At 41.7% G+C, this 19,989-nt stretch overlaps 1 long non-coding RNA gene across 4 annotated transcripts in view; it reads left to right on the top strand.

Moving 5' to 3' along the window:
• Window positions 1-19,989, top strand: part of LOC141577736 (uncharacterized) — an 83,073-nt gene that overhangs the window by 25,096 nt on the left and 37,988 nt on the right. For 3 of the 4 annotated variants that reach the window (XR_012507112.1, XR_012507111.1, XR_012507110.1), the window contains exons 2-3: window positions 9,810-10,367; window positions 13,507-13,549. This is a non-coding gene — a long non-coding RNA (uncharacterized LOC141577736). The remainder of the gene's footprint in view (window positions 1-9,809; window positions 10,368-13,506; window positions 13,550-19,989) is intronic. The other variant, XR_012507113.1, reaches the window with a different exon arrangement.

Here is a 19,989-nt window from a genome sequence, read left to right as displayed (position 1 = left end):
ATGTCAGGAAGGCTTGCTGATAAGAATAGAGTGGCCTCCCAGAGCCACCCCGATCCAGAGCAATAATCTTCCAATTTAAATCAGGGTAGCATTTCCCAGTAGGATTCCCCTGAACACCAGTTGTTTGAACTGCTGACCTTTTGTTTTGTTTTGTTTTGATTTTAAAGCATCGTGTATGATCGGAAAAAGAATGCGAAAAATCCTGAGTTGAGCACATTTCAAGGAATTATTTTTTTCTATGAAGCATTAAAAAATATTCAATGTGCTAATATGAATCGTATGTCTTGGAATTAATGGTTCACAGGACACAGTTTGCAAGCACTGAACAAGGGAGAGGACCTGGGGAGAATTCTGTGGCCCAGGCTAGGTTGCATGACTGCAGGCATCGTTGACTTCTTGATTGCCAGTGGTTAAGCAGTGCCATTGGATGCCCTGTTGTGACTGTGGTATAGGTGTGAAGAAGGAAGTGATGCTGACTGACTTAGATTTCTGACCCGTGTGTGTGATGGACTGGGGGCCCTTTTGGGTAAGAACCCGTTCCCACTTCTCTTGCTAGGGAGTGAAACTGATGTGCTGATGGTGGTGTGGAATGGTACAGCTCTCTGTGTTTTCATCAGGTTTGGGTTCTTTCTCCAAGTCAGTCGCTCTTTCTCCAATTATAGTATTATAAAAATGCATATATGATAGAATCACCATATTTGATTTTGGCTATCAATTTAAGTTATCTCAAGGATAGTACATATAGTCATGGGTATTTAAATGTAAAATCCATAGCAGAAATTCACTGAGAAGCTCTCTGCTGGAGTTCTATCATGACCATCCATGTGACATCCTTTTTAACGTGACCTCAGGCAGACAGTTCTGCATCTGGTTCCTGAGATTCATGCACATTTGACCTGTTGCATTACTTTCCAAACTCTATCCTGAGGCCAGTCATTCTCAAATATTAGTCAAGTGTAAGTTAAGAGTCTTGTGCTCTGAACTGCAGGGAGCACATATCATATTCGGTAAAGTTGCAAGATACAAAATTAATATACAGAAATCTGTTGCATTTCTATATGCTAACAACAAACTATCAGAGAGAGGAAGTGAACGAAACAATCACATTTGTTTCAAAATAGTAAAATACCTAGGAATAAATCTGAGGGGGTAAAAAAAAAAAAACAACCAGTTCTCAGAAAACTTTAAGACACTGATACAAGAAATTGAAGACAACGCAAACAAATGGAAAGATATACTGTGCTCATTATTGGATGGACCTGCAAAGTATTATGGTAAGTGAAATAAGTCAGAGAAAGACACATATTATATGATTTCACATATATGGGAAATCTAAAAAATAAGACAGATGAACAAACATTGCAAAACATACCAAGATTTTAAAACTGTCCCTTTGACTCTCCCTCCTGGGACTTGAAGCACCATCTCCCCCTCTGGTGTGGAAGAGGGGCCCGCAGCATGGTTTCCTCCCCAAGACAGTCTCTCCCCAAACTCTCCTCCTCTCTCTCTAAGTTCTTTAATGTCTCCAGTGTAAGCCAGGAATTTAAAAGAGTTATATAATCAATTTTTGGTTAAATCCTGCAAAAGAATTTGCATTTGGACTCATACTTCCTTTGGAAATCCGCAACACTTGTATCTTTGTGCCTCAGTTGAAGCTTCAGTTTTAATTCCTGTTACAAAGATGTTTGTATGCCTATCTTTGAATTTCTCTTAGATAGTAATTCACTTTAGGATGGTTCTCCAGAAGGGGAATCATTGGTTCAGAGAATCTGGAAAGAGTATTTTCATTCTAAACGCGTGGCTATTTTCTCAGCCTTGAGACTGAAGGGGAATGACTGGGCTGACTCAGGGGTGAAACATGTTGTTATGGGGAAACTAGACCCTCTGTTAAGTGGTGCCAGGGTGGGTACTGAAGTTTTTCTGGGTGCTGTAATTTGCTCACCCTGTGTAGTGCCAACAGTTTGAGATTTTTCACATTATGGTTCTAAGCAACTTCCAGTGCAGAAACAGTCAAGAGGGACAAGCCCCGTGCTTGCAGTGGAAATAGGAGAATCTTACATGTGAGTGATTAGTGGAAATTTTAAATAATGAGTTATTTACACAGTACTAAGCGTGCGCCAGGCCCGGTCTTAGCTACATGAATGAATATTAACTTCTTTAGACCTCACATCAACTGTGTGAAGAGGCACAATTGTTATTCTCATTTTACGGACGAAGAGGCTGAGGCACAGAGAGGTTAAGTAACTGACTCAGCTAGTAAGTGGCACAGCTGAAAGTCGAATCCATGCCATGGGCCACCCTGTGTGTGTCTAATCATTGCACAGACCTGCCTTTTACCCTAAACAAAGCACTATCTGTTGGGATTGTCCTCAGAGGTCTTGACACACTCCCATAAAGAAGATTGGAAACATTCTCAGAACTAATCTGATTTCCAGGGATGACAGGTCTGGATGTGCAAAGGGAAGATGGCATTTGACTTGGGTGGGTACTTGCTGGCATCTGGCTTTGTTTCTCTTCTCTTTGATGGGGAAGAGGCCGCCCATAGCATAGTTGTGCTTAGCACATAATAAATGCTCAATAAATGCTCAGTAAAGGGTCGTTGTATGACTGGATGTATGACACAGTCCACATAGATAGTGACACAAATGCCTGCTTTCTGCATTCATGTTTTCTATCTCACTATTGTCTTTCATTGTCATAGCAACAGTATAAGCTGGATATTATTGCTCCTGTGTGATAAATGAGGAAGCTGAAGTTTAGAGTAACAAGTGGTGGTATCTTGTCTAAGGCCACCCAGCTAGTCAACCACAGATGCAGATTGCAGACCACATCAGCCACCTCTTTTATTCACCTAACGTTTGCCACTTATATCCTATGACCGGTTACAAGAGTAATGTTAATTATTAGCTTATGCCTGTCACCTTAAAATAGCCCACTGAAAACACCCAGCTAGTTTATCTCCATTTGGATTCCTCAGACTCAGTCTTGCTATTAAAATATTTCCTTGCATCTCCAAACTGACTGTTCATATCCTTTGCATTAAAATTAAGCCAGAATAATTTCTCCATAATTCAGAACACTATTGGCTTTGTTAGAAAATCCCAGTAATTGCACTTTTCTCACATGACATCCTTTTGAATTAATTGTTCTATCCTGTTATACCCTCGTTCTACGTATAAGCCCCGCAGCTCTGTGGGGAACCTGGGAAGACGTCTCTTCCTCTTGCCTTCTGAGGATGAGGATGTCCTGCCTCCAGCATCACAAAAACAGATGCCCTGAACTAGAGTCAGAGGACCTGCGTCCTGGTGCTACCCTGCCCCTTACTACAATTTGAAAGTATTCTGGATTTCAATTTTCTCCTACATGAAATGAAGAGGTGTGACAGGTCACAGAAGTGTTGGGTGTGCCCAGGCCAGGAATTCCTCCTTGCTGACTTTCAGTGCAGTTCCCCCAGCAGGTTCTCTGGATCCACTGGAGATGGCATCTAACTTTGTGAAGACTAGTCATTGCCTTTAGTAAATACGACAGCTCAGCTCCCACACGAGCCTACTCTTGTCGTTTGTGGTCTAGGACAAGAGTACAAGTGGAGGCCACATACTATATGTCCAAATATTTAAAAGTTGTAAGTCAAGCTAACAAACTGTTACATAATATGAGTTTTGCTTTTCTATCTTGAAAAATACAGCTTCGCTATAACCTGAAATTCTCCTACGCACAGAGCTCCATGTTGGAATGTGGCAAATGGGGAGAAATAGCCACAGACTAGGGCTCACCACTTTTCTTCTAATACCTGAGTCATATTAGGAAGAACCTTGTGTGCAAGTGTGTGATCACCCCAACCTGTGTTTCCCAGTTCTGTCCGCACTGCTATAGACAACTGCCCCCGCCTCCCCTCAAGTGCAGGTGTGGGTGCCCTGGTGGTGTGGTCAGCATTCAGGATTTGGTACAAGCCTTAGCAGGCTATCTGAGGAGGGTGTGCTGGATCCTGGTCTCGGGCAGGTTATGGATTTCAAGTTGACTCATCCCATAGGTCTTACAGACTCCTCATCCTGCGTGCAGGGGATAAAACAGGCTAGAGTGGGCTTGCTAACTAAGTTCAGGACTCCTCTGCTGGATTGCCTCTCTCCTAGACTCCATCAAGGGTGAATTCCTCCTTTCCACCTCTGGTCAGTTATGACCATCTGAATGTTGATTGCTCCCAAATTTATATTTCCACAGAAATCAAGGAAGTAGAGAGTTTCATTAAGATGGAGTGGCCAACAATGTCAAATGTGTCAGAGAAGTCTAGGGAGCTATGAACTGGAAAGTGTCCACTGGGCCTGGGAATATGGAGATCACTGATGGCATCAGATAGAACAGATTCCTACTGAAGAAGGCTGGAAGTGATGACAGGTGAGGAAGTGGAGTGGAGAGTGAGAAGTGTAATAACTTTTTCAAAATACTTAGCTGAGAAGGGAAAGCAAGAGAAAGGGCAGAAACTAGAACGGGATTTAGGGTCAAAGAGGGTCAAATTTAGGGTCAAATTTTTAATTGGCAGGTATTAGAGAATGTTTATGGGCTGAGGTAAGGAGCTACTAGAGAGGAAAAGGTGGTGGGTTTAAGAGAAAAGGGATATGTGATGATGCAAGCAGAGGATTGGGGTTAGGAGCACAGGTAGATGGACTGACCTTGAACCGGAGGTGGGATGATTCATTTTCCAAAGATGAAGATCGTAGCAAATATGAGCAAGTTGTAATTGGGATGTTGAGGTGAATTGTGATCGCTTTAATTTATTTTTTCAGTGAAGAGATAAAGCGACATGCTGAGAGTAAAGGGAGAAAAATGTGGCTTGGGGATCTGAGAGGGTTGACACTTTGGAGTAACTGCTTAGTAGAGAATACAGGAGCTTGCTGGTCAAGACAGTTAAAAGAGTTGTCTAGTGGCACAAGGGCAAGTGAGTTTGTTGAACGTGAATGCTGAGTGGCAAAAGTCTGTGAGGTTGTGTGACTTCTTCTTCCCCAGAAGAAGTTAGCAACCCAGGTAGTGGGCAGAGGAGATAGTCTGTGGAAATGCGCTGGGGTAGGAGTTGCAGTGCTCATGTGCAATGTAGGTAGAGGAAGCAGGTGTGCAGGGGAGAGGGGTGCGGGCAGACAGAGCAGAGTAGGTAGGCCACCATGGGCTGTAGGCATGGAGACTGGGTAGGGAGAGAAGTGGTACCAGTAAGGGGCTGACTCCCTCTGACAAACTGAAGTCAAGGAATAGCACATGGACCTGGAGTGCAAGTCTGAGAGAACTGGATGATAAGGAGAATCCCGGAGATGGACGTTCAAGGTTTCAGAGGTGACGCAGTTGCAGGTGATGAAAAGGCCCTGGGTGAGGCTATTGGAGTAAGTGATTTGGCTGGAATGGAAGTGCAGATTAGAGTTGAGGAGATCGTGCAAATTTGATGCCAAGGTTGATAAGATTTTACACATTGTGAGAAATGAACAATCATACAGTAATAATACGGGACTTTAACACTCCACTTACATCAATGGACGCGTCATCTAGGCAGAAAATCAGTAAGGCAACCGTGGTCTTAAATGATGTAAGACCAGTTAGACTTAATAGCTATCTGCAGGACATTCCACTCCAAAACCAGCAGAATTCGCTCTTTTCAAGGGCACATGGAACGTTCCCCAGGAGAGGTCACATGCTAGGTCACAAAACAAGTTTCAACAAATTTAAGAGGACAGAAATTAAATCAAGCACCCCCCCCCCCAATTACAACAGTATGAAACTGGAAATCAATGATGGGAAGAATAATGGGAAAAGCACGAACACATGGAGACTAAACAACATGCTACTAGATTTTACACATTGTAATTAAAGAATAATACAGGGCTTGAAGAAAAGAGAAAAGCTGATAACACTGTATAAAATCCTCATCTTATTTAAGACAACAACCTTCTGGGCATGCGATCTGCTCTACTTTTTCATTTCTTTCACTTACAGAAGACAGAGAACACCACGGGGATATGGGGATGAAAGGATGGGGAGGAGAGGGGTGAGTTGAGAGGACTACACTTTGGCTCCTGCCCAATTTGCTGGCAGGGATGCTTACAGATTCCAAGTGGCACAGTGTGCTTGGTGGTGCTGGTCAGGACTTGGTCAGGCTGCGGAAGCTGGGCTGCCAGGTTCCACGCAGGTTCAGCAGTCTGGGAGCTGGAGATGTTGAGATGCGGCAGTCTTGAAAGACTCAGCTTTAGGGGGTTGACTCCTTGAACTGGGACCTTGGGGGAGAGTGGCAGAGGGAGGAGGGAAGGGAATTCACATTTATTGAGGCACTTCACATACTTTGATTTAACTCTCATGATAATCCTGCAAAGGAAGTGCCATTATCCTCATTTTATAAATGACACGTCAGCTTACCTGTAACATGATAGGAATTTCGATAGGAATGCAGATTTTTCTTCCTGAGTTCCAAAACTGGATAATGCATACATAGAAATCAAATAATACAGAGAAATAAAAAGGCAATGTAGCCTTCAGAGCTGCCTTCAGTTCCTAGACAATATTTCCTTGTACCTTTCCTGTCTCCTCTGTGTGGCTCCCTGTTGGCTCAGGGCCTATCTGTTTCATCATTTGAGAGGATTCAAAGTGCTGTTTCTAACCTTCACCAGAAAAATATTCAAATTGCATGCTTTAAAGAGTAATGCACTTCAGATTGTCTCTCTCTGGGGAGGCAGTGCTGGTGAACTGGAAATACTGCATTGAGAATTAAAGCTGCCGATTCTGGTTCTGATCCTTGCTACTGACAAACTATGGGACCTTGGGCAAGATACTCAGCCCTTTGAATGTCCTATCTCCAAACAGGGATAATGACACGTGCGCTGCTCACTTTACAGCCTGACGTGTAGGGTGACTGAGACGGTGGCTGTGAAAGTGCTGTAAAGGGCTGAGCAGATAGCGAGCACTGGTGTTCTTGAGGCCTGAGTAACTGGGAACTACCCACTTCATGTCATGCCTCGGACAGTGTGGACTTGAAACAGGTGCCCAGACTTTTATCTGAAAACTTTGTGGCCAACGTGTGTCCGAATGAAGCAGCGTTTTTCTGATTTTAGAAAGGAAAAACAGTGCCCAACTTGGATATTGTTCACCCCCATTGAGGTTTAGGGCAGCACACTATAATCTCACACAGGGACTTTTTTTTAGCAAGACATAACTATTCATATTAGGAGGGATAAATACAGATCGTAAATAGCCCCGTTGCCATTTAAGTCAGTATAGTAGGCTGAATAATGTTTACCCCAAAATATTATGTCCTAATCTGTAAATGTTACCTCGTAGGAAAAACGGTATTTGTAGATGTGATTAAGGATTTAAAAAAAATTGAAGTATATTTGACTTATAATGTTGTGTTATTTTGTGGTGTGAAGCATGATGATTCAGTTACATATATATATTCATTTTAATATTCTTTTTAATTTAGGTTACTACAAGATATTGAATATAGTTCCCTGTGCTATACAGTAGGACCTTGTTGTTTATCTATTTTATATATAGTAGTTTGTATTTGCTAATACCTAAATCCTAATTTATCCCTCCCTACCATTTTCCCCTTTGATAACCATAAATTCATGTTCTGTGTCTGCGAGTCTCTTTCTGTCTTGTAAATAAGTTCATTTGTATCATTTTTTAAGCTTCTACATGTAAGTGATATCATTTGATATTTTTCTCTCTCTTTCTGACTTACACTTAGTATGATAATCTCCAGGTCTATCCATGTTGCTGCAAATGACTTTATTTCGTTCTTTTTATGGCTGAGTAGTATTCCATTATGTGTGAGATATATATATATACACATACACACACATCACATCTTCTTTATCCAGTCATCTGTTGATGGACGTTTAGGTTGCTTCCATGTCTTGGTTATTGTAAATGAGTCAAGGATTTTGACATGTGAGATTAACCTGGATTATCTGGGTGGGTCCTAAATGTTGTCAAATGTGTCCTTATAAGAGGAAGGCACAGGGAGACTTAATATACATGGAGCAGAAGGTGATGTGACCCTGGAGGCAGAAATTGGAGGAATGCAGTTGCAAGCCAAGGAATGCTGGTAGCCCCCAGAAGCTGGAAGAGGCAAGGAACGAATTTTCCCCTAGAGCCTCAGGAGGGAGTGTGGCCTTGCTGACACCTTGATTTTGCCTCAGTGAAATTAATTTTGGACTCTGGCCCCTGGACTAAATCTCTATTGTTTGAAGTCACCAAGTTTGTGGTAATTTGTTACAGCAACCAGAGGAAACTAATTCCATCAGGTTTTGCTGCCAGGTGAGTTATGAAAAATTCTGAGTTGTCAGTTTTTTGCATTTGGGAATTATAAATAAGAGCTTGTTGACCTGTATCTAGCACTGGTTCCCAAGTATCTTTCAAAGTGGTTGTTAGGCTATCTTGTTCATTCACAGCTGGTCAGAATGGTGGGGAGGGGCCTGGGATTGCTGTTAGCATCGCCCACTGTGCGGTGAGATTGACACTGAGGTCTGCTGAGGGAGGAGGGTAGGGTAGGCCTATCCATTAGTGAAATTTGAGCTGGGAGGCAAGGTGTCTTACTTAAGGGGCATAGCTATTTATAGCTTTGAATCAGGCAAATGGCTGGCCCCAGGGATTCTGGAAGTAGCAGGGATTCTCAAGGGCTAGGTAAATAGGCACAGGTAAGGGAGTCTGGATAGCCTGCAAAGCAGGAGCCTGGGTTGATACTGAAGCACTCACCACGGGCCAGAACGACAGGGAGATGTGGTCAGTGCTCAGTCTGAGGAGAGGGGCGCTGCCCAGAGGACTTATTTCTTCACAACAAACTGACTAGGAAACTGGGGTGAGTAGGATATGATGTGGGCAAAGAGTGGGCCCAGCAATACAGAGCTCAGCCCAGTGAAGGGCAATCTTAGAGGCGGACACACACACACACACACACACACACACACACACACACACACACACAGTGGGAGGATGCTAGGGGGTGGGGAGGCGGGGAGGTGGGGAGGATGGCTGCTGATGCTGTCAGTGTCTCTGTCTTTTTTTGTTTATTTTAAGATCAACTTCCTGATGATAAAATGGTCCTTGTATCATGACACAACTGTGTCTATGATGAAATTACTTAAAATCTCCTTTTTAAAACTGATTAAGTTTATCTGAAGTCTATTTAAAAAGTTATGATCTAACCTCAGTGGCCAACACAGGGCCTAGTTAAGTAAACTCTGGGCATCAAAGCAACCAAACATTTTATAATCATTAATACTATGTTTACAAAGAATTCCTAAAGGGAACTCTGGGAAAATATTTATGCTATAATGCTCTGTGTAAAAGGCAGGATACAAGATTGTTTATAGAGCACAAAGACACAAAATAAAACCTATGTATGGAAAATGACCTGGTAGGAAGTCTATCGAAATATGACCACAATGATAGCCTCTGGATAGTGGGGCTAAGAGTATTTTTTTGAAAATCACCTTCTAGTTTTCTATTTTCCAGATTAAATGTTCATCAGCTTTTCTTTTCTTTTTATTGTTTTATGTAGTATATTACTTTTTGCAACTGGAAGGACCCAATAAACTCTCCTTTCTGAAAGAAACTACACCTAACTTTCTAGAACTTAATCCAAAGCATTTTGTGTTTCAAAGGGCAGCAGTATCTACAAAGAAAAATGGTATCGTGTAAACATTTCCAATGGTATGAACTCCAGATACAGGAGGTAAAAATAAATGGCCCCTCCACACTGCTGCCCAATAAGCCCAACGAGAAACGGACTTCTCTCTCTCTCTTTTTTTTCCCTCATAAAACCAACTGGCAAGAAACTTTAAGCTGTGGAAAAGCACGGAGACGATCCCATTTTGGTGCAACATGGCTTGAATTTACCATTGAAACACTTGCTGCAGGAAGAGGCTGCCTTCAGAGGTGGGTGCGGAAGAGGAGAGGCTGTGTCCTGCAGAGTTCCCCTAGGAAGTGAATCCTTCAAGGCTCTTCTCAGGCATTCTCTCTTTCAGAGGCCCTGCCTGGACCGCGCGCTGGAGTGAGTGTCCTCCCTGCCCCCGCAGTGCCCAGTGCGCGGCTCCCGCACTGTACGTGGCCCGGGACGTCACTTCACCAGTGAGGATGCAGAAGAGTCTCAGAGCGGCGGAGATGGTGTTCCACTTGTGCTGGTCTTCACGACACCTGGCAGGGCCCCTGCAGATGGGAGGTGCTGAATAAGTTCTTGTTAAATGAGCAGAGCCATGCGTCAATAGTGTGAGAGAAGCTGTGTGAGCTTCCTGGGGTTGCCACGACAAAGTACCGCAAACTGGGTGGCTCAGAACAACAGAAATTTATCCTCTCACAATCCTGGAAGCCAGAAGTCTGCAATCAAGATGTTGGTAAGGCTGGTTTCCTTTGGAGGGCTCGGGGGGAGTGTCTGCTCTATGCTTCTCTCCTAGCTTCTGGTGGTTGCTGCCGATGCTGAGCACCCCTCGACTTGTTGTACCTCTGCCTCCATCTTTACAATGGTGTTCTCCATCTGTGTGTGTCTCTGCTGTGTGCCTGTGTGCCTGCGTCCAAGTTTCCCTCTTCTTATAAAGACATCAGTCCTAGTGGGTTCGGTATGACCCTAATTCAGTATGACCTCATCTTGACTTGATTATATCCGCAAAGACCCTACTTTCGAATCAGTCACACTCAGAGGTACCGAGGTTAGGACTTGAACATATCTTTTCTTTGGAGACGCAATTCAACCCACAGCAGAAACTATAGGGAATTTGAAACTGAGTGAATGGCAGTAAGCAGCCCTCAGGGCAGAGAGGGCACCTGAGGCACTGTCGGCTGTAGGAAGCCAGGAGCAGAAGGGCTGGGTCAGCGCAGGACAGGAACGTGGAGAGCCATGCTGGTAGGCACTGAGAACAGGAAAGGGAGAAACTGAGTTTCAGATATTGGGCAATGTGGCCAGGCACGGGGAGACAGGAGTTAGGGGTTAGTTGGGGAGAAGAGCAATTTGCTGCAGTCTATCGAATGCCTTTCATCTTGTCCTGTGCTGTTTATCACCTGTATATCTGGTAGTCTTCGGCTCATGGTATCTGCTTAGCATCTGACCCCAGATACACATCAGGGCTTCTGGCAGGAAGTGAAATAGATAGGAAAAAATCAAGCATTTTTCTCCTAGGAGTCATAAAAGGAAAAAATGTGTTGGCTCTATGTATCATAGCGGGATCTGTGGGAAGCACACTGAACTATACGCTACAGTTGTCCTAATCATGTTTTTTTCTGACAAATAAAGCCCTTAAGAATTGGCAGCATACTTAGCAGAGATTGCTCATAAGGGGTGATACATTAAATTTTATATACAACATACAGCTCTGGGGCTTGAAGAGCAAAAGAAGACATGTTGTCACTTCTCTTTGAAAGTAGACTTTTAAAAAATGTTTATCGTTCATTGTAAGAGCAACTAATAATAAAAATTGGAAATTATCTCAGTAAATTAATATCCCAACATGGAATGGTTCCCACAGGCTATTCCTTTAGGAGAGTCATTTTTCCTGAAATGTCAAATGAACTGTTCACTGTTTAACCAGAGAAGAATGTGGGACAGAATCTTAACAATTCCTTCATAAGAGACTTTTACCCTTTTATGTTTGTGATCCCTTACTACCCATTTCTTGACCAAGAATACCAAAATTTATGGAGATTTTCAGACCTGAATATCATAAGGCAAAATTAAAAATGAATGAATTGAAATGCTCTTGCTTTGGCTGGGACAATGTCATTTGAGTTTAGTTTAGTTGAAGTAAACACATGACAAGTTGAGGAGGAAGACGAGGAGGAGTTGGCATGTGGAATGCTGAACTAAAAGAACAGGGAGCCCTGGGATGTGAATCTATCAAAATTTCAGGGAAGACTGTTTACTTCCCAGACTCCCAAACAGGAGATTGGGATTTGCAAAGGCAAAAAAAGATGAGACCTGGGCCTTGTCAAGTATAGCCATGGTTTTCAGCTACTTCAGGAATGCTTTGGGTCTGCTTTGATAACCAAGCATATCTTTTATAAGCCAGGTGAAAAGGAAATATTTGTCCTACTAGAGGAGCTAGACTGGACTATGAGATGGGCTCTGAGCATTCCAGCCTCAGAGATGATTACGACTCAAGAAGTTTTCTTCTTGAGCAAGAGTTCAAGAAAAGTTTATACTGACTTCACAATTGGCTCCAACCAAAAGTTCCAGCCCCCTTTTATTTGAAGTATTAACTTACTTGACCCCTAGTTTGTACATGCATCTGGCTAAGGAGAAAGGAGGCAATGTGAAAACATACTTTCAAAAATCTGGTTTTGAACTATGCTTGGTATGCTAAAATATTTAATTCCCCCAAACTTGGCATTTAGAGAGGAGAGTGGATTTAAATAGAGGATGACCAGCTGGCTAATTACATGTTGCCAATATCTCCCTCTGGCTACTTACTGGTTGAGTCCTGTTTATGTCAAAAGCTGACTCTGTCCTTTATCCTCTCTCATGGCCAAGAAATGGAATGCCATGCATTTTACTTAACATGAAATGTTCTGGTGAAACCCAAGGCAACAAGCCCTCTGTGCTCTCTTGGTGGGCCAGACAAGGCCAGTGGTACTGGAGAAGTAACTGGGAAGAGGTCTCAGGACAGGCTGAAAATGGTGAACAGCTGAGATTCCATTTTACAATCTTCCATGTCTCCGTTTAGAGGAGGCCATTTCTTATCCTCAAGCTATTGTGAAGCCAAAAGCTCTTGATGGCACATTCAAGGCTAGGTTTTTCAGCATGAAAGCAGAAACGAACTTCTCAAAGCCTAGCTGAGTCTAGTGAGTAAAGTGAGGGCTGAGGTCAGCAGGGTTAATGAGTGTGAAGTGTGGTGTGGCTTCTCCTCATTGTATGATCTAAAAAAAAAAAAAAAAAAAAAGAGAGAGCCCCCAGGGACTTCTGCGGTGGATTGCATGGAATAGGAACCAAGTATAGAACTGATACAGCCTCTAAGAGTATGATGTACAGAAGTAGAAGGGAAATGAGGGTATGTGTGAGGGTCACATGCTGGATGTACCACCTAAGCCCATCCATAAGAGGCCTATCAGAGAGGCAGACTCTCGTAGGAATTGCAAACTCAAATGCCTCCAGGCCGGGACTAGTGGATAATATAAATATTAGAGAGTGGAAGACTATAGGGAATGGTGGAGACTGTGTTAAACTACAGCACACTTATCTGGTATAAAGGCATTTTAAAGAAAAATAAAAAACCCATCATGTTGACAAACAAAATATATCTGTGAGGTGTATTTAACTCAAGGGCTATCAATTTGTGACAGCTGTCTAGTGAGAACTCAACATTGAGGGTCTGAATTTTGGGACTGTATTTATTTGTTGAAAATGGCTTATAAAACTGCTTTGTATAAGGGAAAGCTGTTGTCCAAACTTCCTGTCATGATGTAAGGTTATATAAAATTATTTTTTTCCCCTGTTTTGTTTGTTTGTGTCCCCCCCCCCCCCCCCCCGGTTCTCATGGAATGAAGAACATAGCCTTAGAAGGAAGACGTTCATCTTGGAAATTGTCAGGTGGGCTGTCCTTATAACTTCCTCAGTGAATGGCTAGGGGTAAGCACAGGAAATACACCCTTCTTGCCCCACCTCAACCTCAGGGTTTCTGAGCATACCACTCTGGGCCTCTCCTTAATTCCAGCACACTCTGCTCCCTGCTATGTCCTCCCCAAGCCCCAGTGGCACCATAAAGGAAGCAAGCCATCATAACAGTGAGTTTTAAATCAGTTTTGTGAATATGGCCGGAAGTTTTTGTTGATTAGAAGGAGAGATTACTTTGCTGCTTTGTGTAAATAAATCAAAATAAATTCTTAAAATGGGTGTCTGTACTGGGAGAAGCTTGAATGGATAAGATTTACAGTTGGCTGTTCTAATTACTCGTGTACACAGATGACATAATGCAGGCTTTGGTGTGCCATTATGCACAGAGGAATGGTTTCTAGGAAATTCTTAATTTTGGTATGTTTATAAAGCATAAATACATGGTACACATTTGACAAACATTGTTCATAAAGTTTATAGTTTTTTTTAAAGGCATGACGATGATATATTAATTGACCTGTTTGGATCAAGCACTTTGCACGCAGGGAGTGCTAACCTATCAGCAGTTAGATGCTTTATTGAACTTATCTATTTTGATGCTTTTTAAGGGTCTAGAATTTAAAGTCACTTTAAAATCATGAAATACAGTACTCATTTACTTACAAAGAAAGATCTACAGTTGGGATAATAATATCTAGCCAAGGACACAACTGTAGCTTTCCATCCTCTAGGGTCTTAGAGCCCTCTCACCTGAGAATTTCTCTCTAAACTCTGCATTAGGGATATTATTTTAAAATAGCTTTAATACACAGTGTTTATTCATTGAGCACATCTGAGACTAAATATTGTGGTAGCTCTATGTTATTGGCCTGAGCTTACCCCTCTTACTGGTGCTGAGTTTCCCAGCATCCACTGTGGTCAGACTGGTGTTTCTGTGCAAATCTTTCCTCTGATTAGACCACAGCCTTCAGAATCTTCTGCCACAGTCAGACATAAACATCCGTACTCCAGGCTGCCAGAGTAAAAATAACACTAGCAAATAGTTTCTAACCACTTACCATGTATCTAGTACTTGCACATGCAAAGTGAAGTAGAATACATACTGGATGGGTGATACAAAGAAAAGGGCCATCAGTCTTTCTGGAGCAGCAGGTGGGAAAAGCAGACTGGAGCCAGGCTAAAAGCTGTGTTTCTGAGGAGTTCAGACATCTTCCTGATGTAGAGACCCTTGGAGGTTTTTGAGCAGAGAAGTAAAATGATGGAAGGGACTTTCTAGAGAGCTTTAGTCGGCAGACATCTGAAAGATGGTTCAGAGGAGGGAGAGACTAGAGGCTTGGAAATCAATGATAATAAATGCAAGCATTAAACCACTTAGAGACTTATAGTGACAAAGGGATACTGAGTTATAATGATGAACAGGCAACGTTAACTTACATGTTCTCCATGCGCCAACTATTGTGCATGCTTTATGAGCATTGTTTAATATTTGCAGCAAGATTCTTAAATATCATTTTTTTTGGAGAAGGAAACTGAGTCTCAGCAAGAAAAGGACTTTCAGAGTGGTACCTTGCTAGGAAGTATCAGAGTTGGGAGACAAACCCAGGTGGTCTGGCTTTAGAGCCCTCACCTTCAACCACGCTTCAACAATTTGTAGCTGAGCGTCTTGGTCTCCGGCCTTCCCTTGCCACAGTGGTGAGCCTGGAACCCAGCCTGGGACCACTGCTGCCCGCCTCATTGTCTGTTATGTTTGTACACAGACCTCCACCTCAGACCGCATGCTTGCCCAGGTGTCGATTTCAAGACAACCCAAACACTGGCCAGTGCTTACATCTAATTCAAAGGAGACTTGTGAGCAAAGGGGAAGATGAGGCACAAATACCATAAAAATATCGCCCGGGGCTGCTCATCACATTCTAGCAGAGGAAGGAAGGAAATTCAGGACGTTCCACCCTGTTGCTTTCCATTAGATGTTTTTTAAAAAAAAATTTTTTTTTTAAATTTTGGGGGAAGTAATTAGATTTACTTATTTATTTTTGGAGGAGGTACTGGGGATTGAATCCAGGACCTCATGCATGCTAAGCACATCCTCTACCACTTGAGCTATACCCTCCCCCCTCCATTAGATGTTAATGATGTTGCTCGCCTGGCCTCATTGGCCTTAGTTCCTGGTCTTTGGATGCACTTACTTCCAACGTGGGAGATTCAGAAATCAAGTGATAGTGAATCGTTTAGTGTTTTACTGGCTCCTTCAGTCACTATCAGATGAGGAATACTGTGAACTCAAACTGATTACATGTTTTTCTCAGAACTATTGTGCAAGATTCCCAAACATTTTGAGCCTGTAGATCATCTAGGCCAATACAGTTCTCTAAGAACAAAACCAGGAATAGATTTTTGCCATTTAAGTTTCTTTTAAACCTATTTGTACAAACAATAAGTCAGGTACAGATTTAACCAGAAGGTGGCCTAATTAGATCATGTTTAAATTAAGGTAATTAGGTAATGGGTAATACGCCACATAGAACAATTTGTATTTCTTTCTCATTGCAAAACTTTCTTGTATAGAGATACCCATTAACTCAGAGAATCTTAATATTGGCTTGAGTTGTACATTTATATATTTACTCTTTTTTTTTACACAATTTAATAATAAACATCCAGTGTTAAAGGAATTCTGTTGTAGAAAAACTGACAATACCTTAATTGTAGACCTAAACTTTTAACAGATTTTTGTCATCTACATCCTGTAATGGAGGAAGTTAACACACAGGTGTTTGATTCGACATCAATTTCAACAAAACATTTATTGAGGACCTGCATATAACTTAATCCATGTGATGCGGTTCTATTGCGGGGTTGGATTCTCAATGCTGAATTACATCATGAATAAGTTGTTTACTGTTGTCTCACGATTCCCTCCGGTCAGGCGTAGCTACACTCTACTGCATCAGCAGATCACCCTATTGATTAACTGTTGAGTCTATTTTTAAGTTTAAACTTTGGCCAGGCAGTGATTGAAGTGGCTTTGTTTTTGCAAACAAGCAGATTCCAGAGGCAAGCAGGCTTGGAGGGACTATTGAGAAATCCTGAAACCATTTTGTTTAGGAAGTTAAACAAATGTCTTTATTCCATAAGATAAACATTTAAGTCTGCACAGTAGAGGTTCTCTAATTGTTGACATAAGCATTAATAAACTTGACAGTTTTCTGTAAAAATATGTTACTGAGATATGTAAGCTTAAGTTTATTAGAAAACTCAAGAAACTTGTTTGAAAATTTTAAAGTAATTATTTGATTTAGTATGGCTCCAGCTTACTCAGAATTGGTAATAAAAAGTAAGACTTTTTTTTTTAACGGTAGAGAAAGTTCATCAAATCCTTGAGGAGAAGTTTAGCATTTGAGTCACTCTTCCTAATAACATTGGGTTTGTAGACTTGATATTGATCAAGAACTAAGAATTCTATTTCTGCTTAGGAGCTTTAAAAATTGATTTCAGAGAATCAATTTTTAAAAGCCAACCTTCCCCAAATCCACTTTTCTTATTAAATTTTGCTTTACATTATTTTACTGTATTTTCTTTCACATTTTGCCAATAGAACTGAGATTTTTTTCTCTATTAGATAATAAAATTCTGTAAAATGGCTTTTGGGAAGATGACATGTTCAAATAATATTAAAAAAATAAAAAAATATAATATGCAAATATCTTCTTGTAACAAAAGATTCAGATGGTATTGTTTGAAAGAGTCCCCCCCCCCCCCGTGTTACTTCCAGCTGTAGTTCTTTGCAAAGTTTCTAGGTATTTGCATACACATACAACTGTTTAGCACGTGCAAACTTCTGAGTTCCCTCCCCACATTTCTATTCCATTTTCATCAAATTCAAATTAATTTTGTCGAGAAAGCAGTAACAGACTTAAAAGAGCAAATAATATTTCTCTCCTCCAGTTAGTCAATAGTAAATTAACAATTGAAACAATGGATTAAACACGTGTCTCATTAGGGAATCTCTTCTCTGGTCCTGTTACTCCTGTCCACAGTTGGGTAATTCTTCGTTGGTGTCCAGGGGAATGCAGGAGATGTGGTACACTCTGTGAGGACTGTTAAACAATTTGTTTCTATCCCATATATTGCTTTTATGATCAGAAAGAACAGGAAGCCTGGCAGCCTTACAGAGGGTCACCTGAAACAGACTGTGATGATCTTCAACCATGCTTTATTTATCTTCTTTCCTTTCTCGTCTTTGTTCTTTTTCTTTCCCCTTTATTCCTTTTTCTGTCAGTCAGGCACCCATGAATGTGGCTGATGTTTGAGATAAACCTTAGATGTATTTTATAAGTGGACTCACCTTTGCCTAGTGGGTCACACCCTGGTGCCAGGAAGCACTGAGTTCCTGGCATTGTGGCACAGTGCATTCTATAATCAGACCCCAGTTTGAATCCAGCACTCACTTGCTCTGTGGCCATAGCAAATTACTTAATCTAGCTAATGTCAGGTTCCTCTTCAATAAGATGAGGGTAATAAGATCTGCTTATATGGCTGCTGTGAGGAAATAATGAAATAATGTATGTAAAGTTTCCTAGCGTCATCTCTCAATAAACGGTGGTCATTATCACTGTAGTGTCGTCACTTGCCTTGAGATGGCATGGGGGATGTAGGGAAAAGCTCAGTAAATCCTTTTTTTTTCCTGGAGAGTTTTTGCCCTTACTGTTTCCTAAGCTCTGAACACTTTTCTCTTTTCCTCATCTGACCTAAACCTTCAAGTCCAGGCTTCAAATGAACTCCCCAGTGAGGCTTTCTCAGACCACTCTGTTTAAGTTAGGATTGTTAAAATCCCTATCAAATGTGAAGTGACCCAGATGAATCATTGGATAGGATATTTTGAATTAGATAAATTTCAAAGAGGTAAGTACAAAAAGTTTACAGGACAGAATCAAAATACTGCCATGCAAGGTGGGGAGAGGTGGACTTCAGCCCAATGTGGTGGCCCCAGTAGAACTAGTTACATGAGTGCTGTCTATTTATAAAGTCAGTAAGACAGCGGGCTGCAGGAAAGGCAAAGGGCAGGAAGTGGACCGTCAGCTTCTTGCAGCTCTGGTCTGACCCCAACTGTGGCTACTCTGTGTCTCCCCTTGAAGGAGGATGTGGGGAACTGGCAGAACTCCAGAGAAGAGCAAAAATGTAATTAAGGCTTAGAAAATAAGGGCTGAGAGGAAAGGCCAGAAAGCCGTGGGGTTATTTAGCTTAGAGAATAAAGGACTAACAGATTTGAAGGGTCATTATATGAAAGACATCGGTTGTTTCCCATCTCCACAAATAACAGGACGAGAGGAAAGAGGCTTACACTGCACTCTAGAAGAGTTTGGGCTGTGAGAATGATAACAAGGAATCTGTCAAGGCTCACGCTGGCAACTGGAAAGAAAAAGGACTTATGTACAACTATGGGTGTATCTACACATTCATGTTTACCTGCAAAAGAAGAAGGGAGGTGATATTCAGATACTAGCTTTTGTATTATTTCGAAAGCAAACCGGTTACCCTTTGCTTAAAGTCATGTGGTGGTTTGCTATTTAGAGTCAGTTATTAATAAAAAGTTAGTTTGAAGATATAAACTCAAATTAGGTAGGTTCAGGATTGTTTGAGACAAGGCCTTGTTCCTTTCGATTGGTTTTGGCTAACATCAACTAAAATGCTCTCAGGCTACGTTTATTCACCACATCTTGGAAGAAAGTATATTTGGTTGTGACTTTCAGGAACAGTCTGACAAACCCCAGGGCTGGCGTCCATGTTACTGCAGAGCAAGACTGCGATGCAGTGTTCTCTGCCTTTCACTTATGCTCTTTGAATGGGGGTAGGGAAGATGGGGCCCCAAAAGTATTAAGAGGAATCTCAGCTCAGGCTGAGCTGATGTCCAAGTTAGAGGGAGACAAGTACATTCAGCAAATATGCGGTCCATGGACGCGTCTTGCTGTCTTCCGATGCAGGTGGCTGGTGGCCGACTTCAGTTTGGATGCTTCTTCTACTATTAAATGAGGCCACAGCGGGTGAGGACTTCACAACCTCAAAATAGCTTTACTCCACCCATTCCTTTTCTCTTTTCCATTTATCATTCTTTCTATTATCACTTCTGTGATCAATTTTCAATTTCACCAGTAATACAGACCCAAATATTTTGAGATTTTTCCATGTTACCGTATATATGATCTACTGCCTTCGTTTTCACTACTGCTTTTTTATTCCTTGGCATAGATATATTGTCATTTATTTTGCTATTGTTTACAAATATTTAAGATGAGGGATAATGGTGGAAGTCAGAATAATCTTACGACTGGAGGGAAAATGACTAGGTGGCATGTGAGAATGTTCTGGGGCCTAAAAGTGTTCTGTATCTATCTGGCTGTGAGTGTTGATTACATCGA

The sequence above is a fragment of the Camelus bactrianus genome, chromosome 5 (assembly GCF_048773025.1).
Source record: "Camelus bactrianus isolate YW-2024 breed Bactrian camel chromosome 5, ASM4877302v1, whole genome shotgun sequence".
Taxonomy (NCBI): Eukaryota; Metazoa; Chordata; class Mammalia; order Artiodactyla; family Camelidae; genus Camelus; species Camelus bactrianus.
The sequence above is the reverse complement of the archived record's forward strand: the minus strand, read 5'-3'. Positions and strand labels throughout refer to the sequence as shown.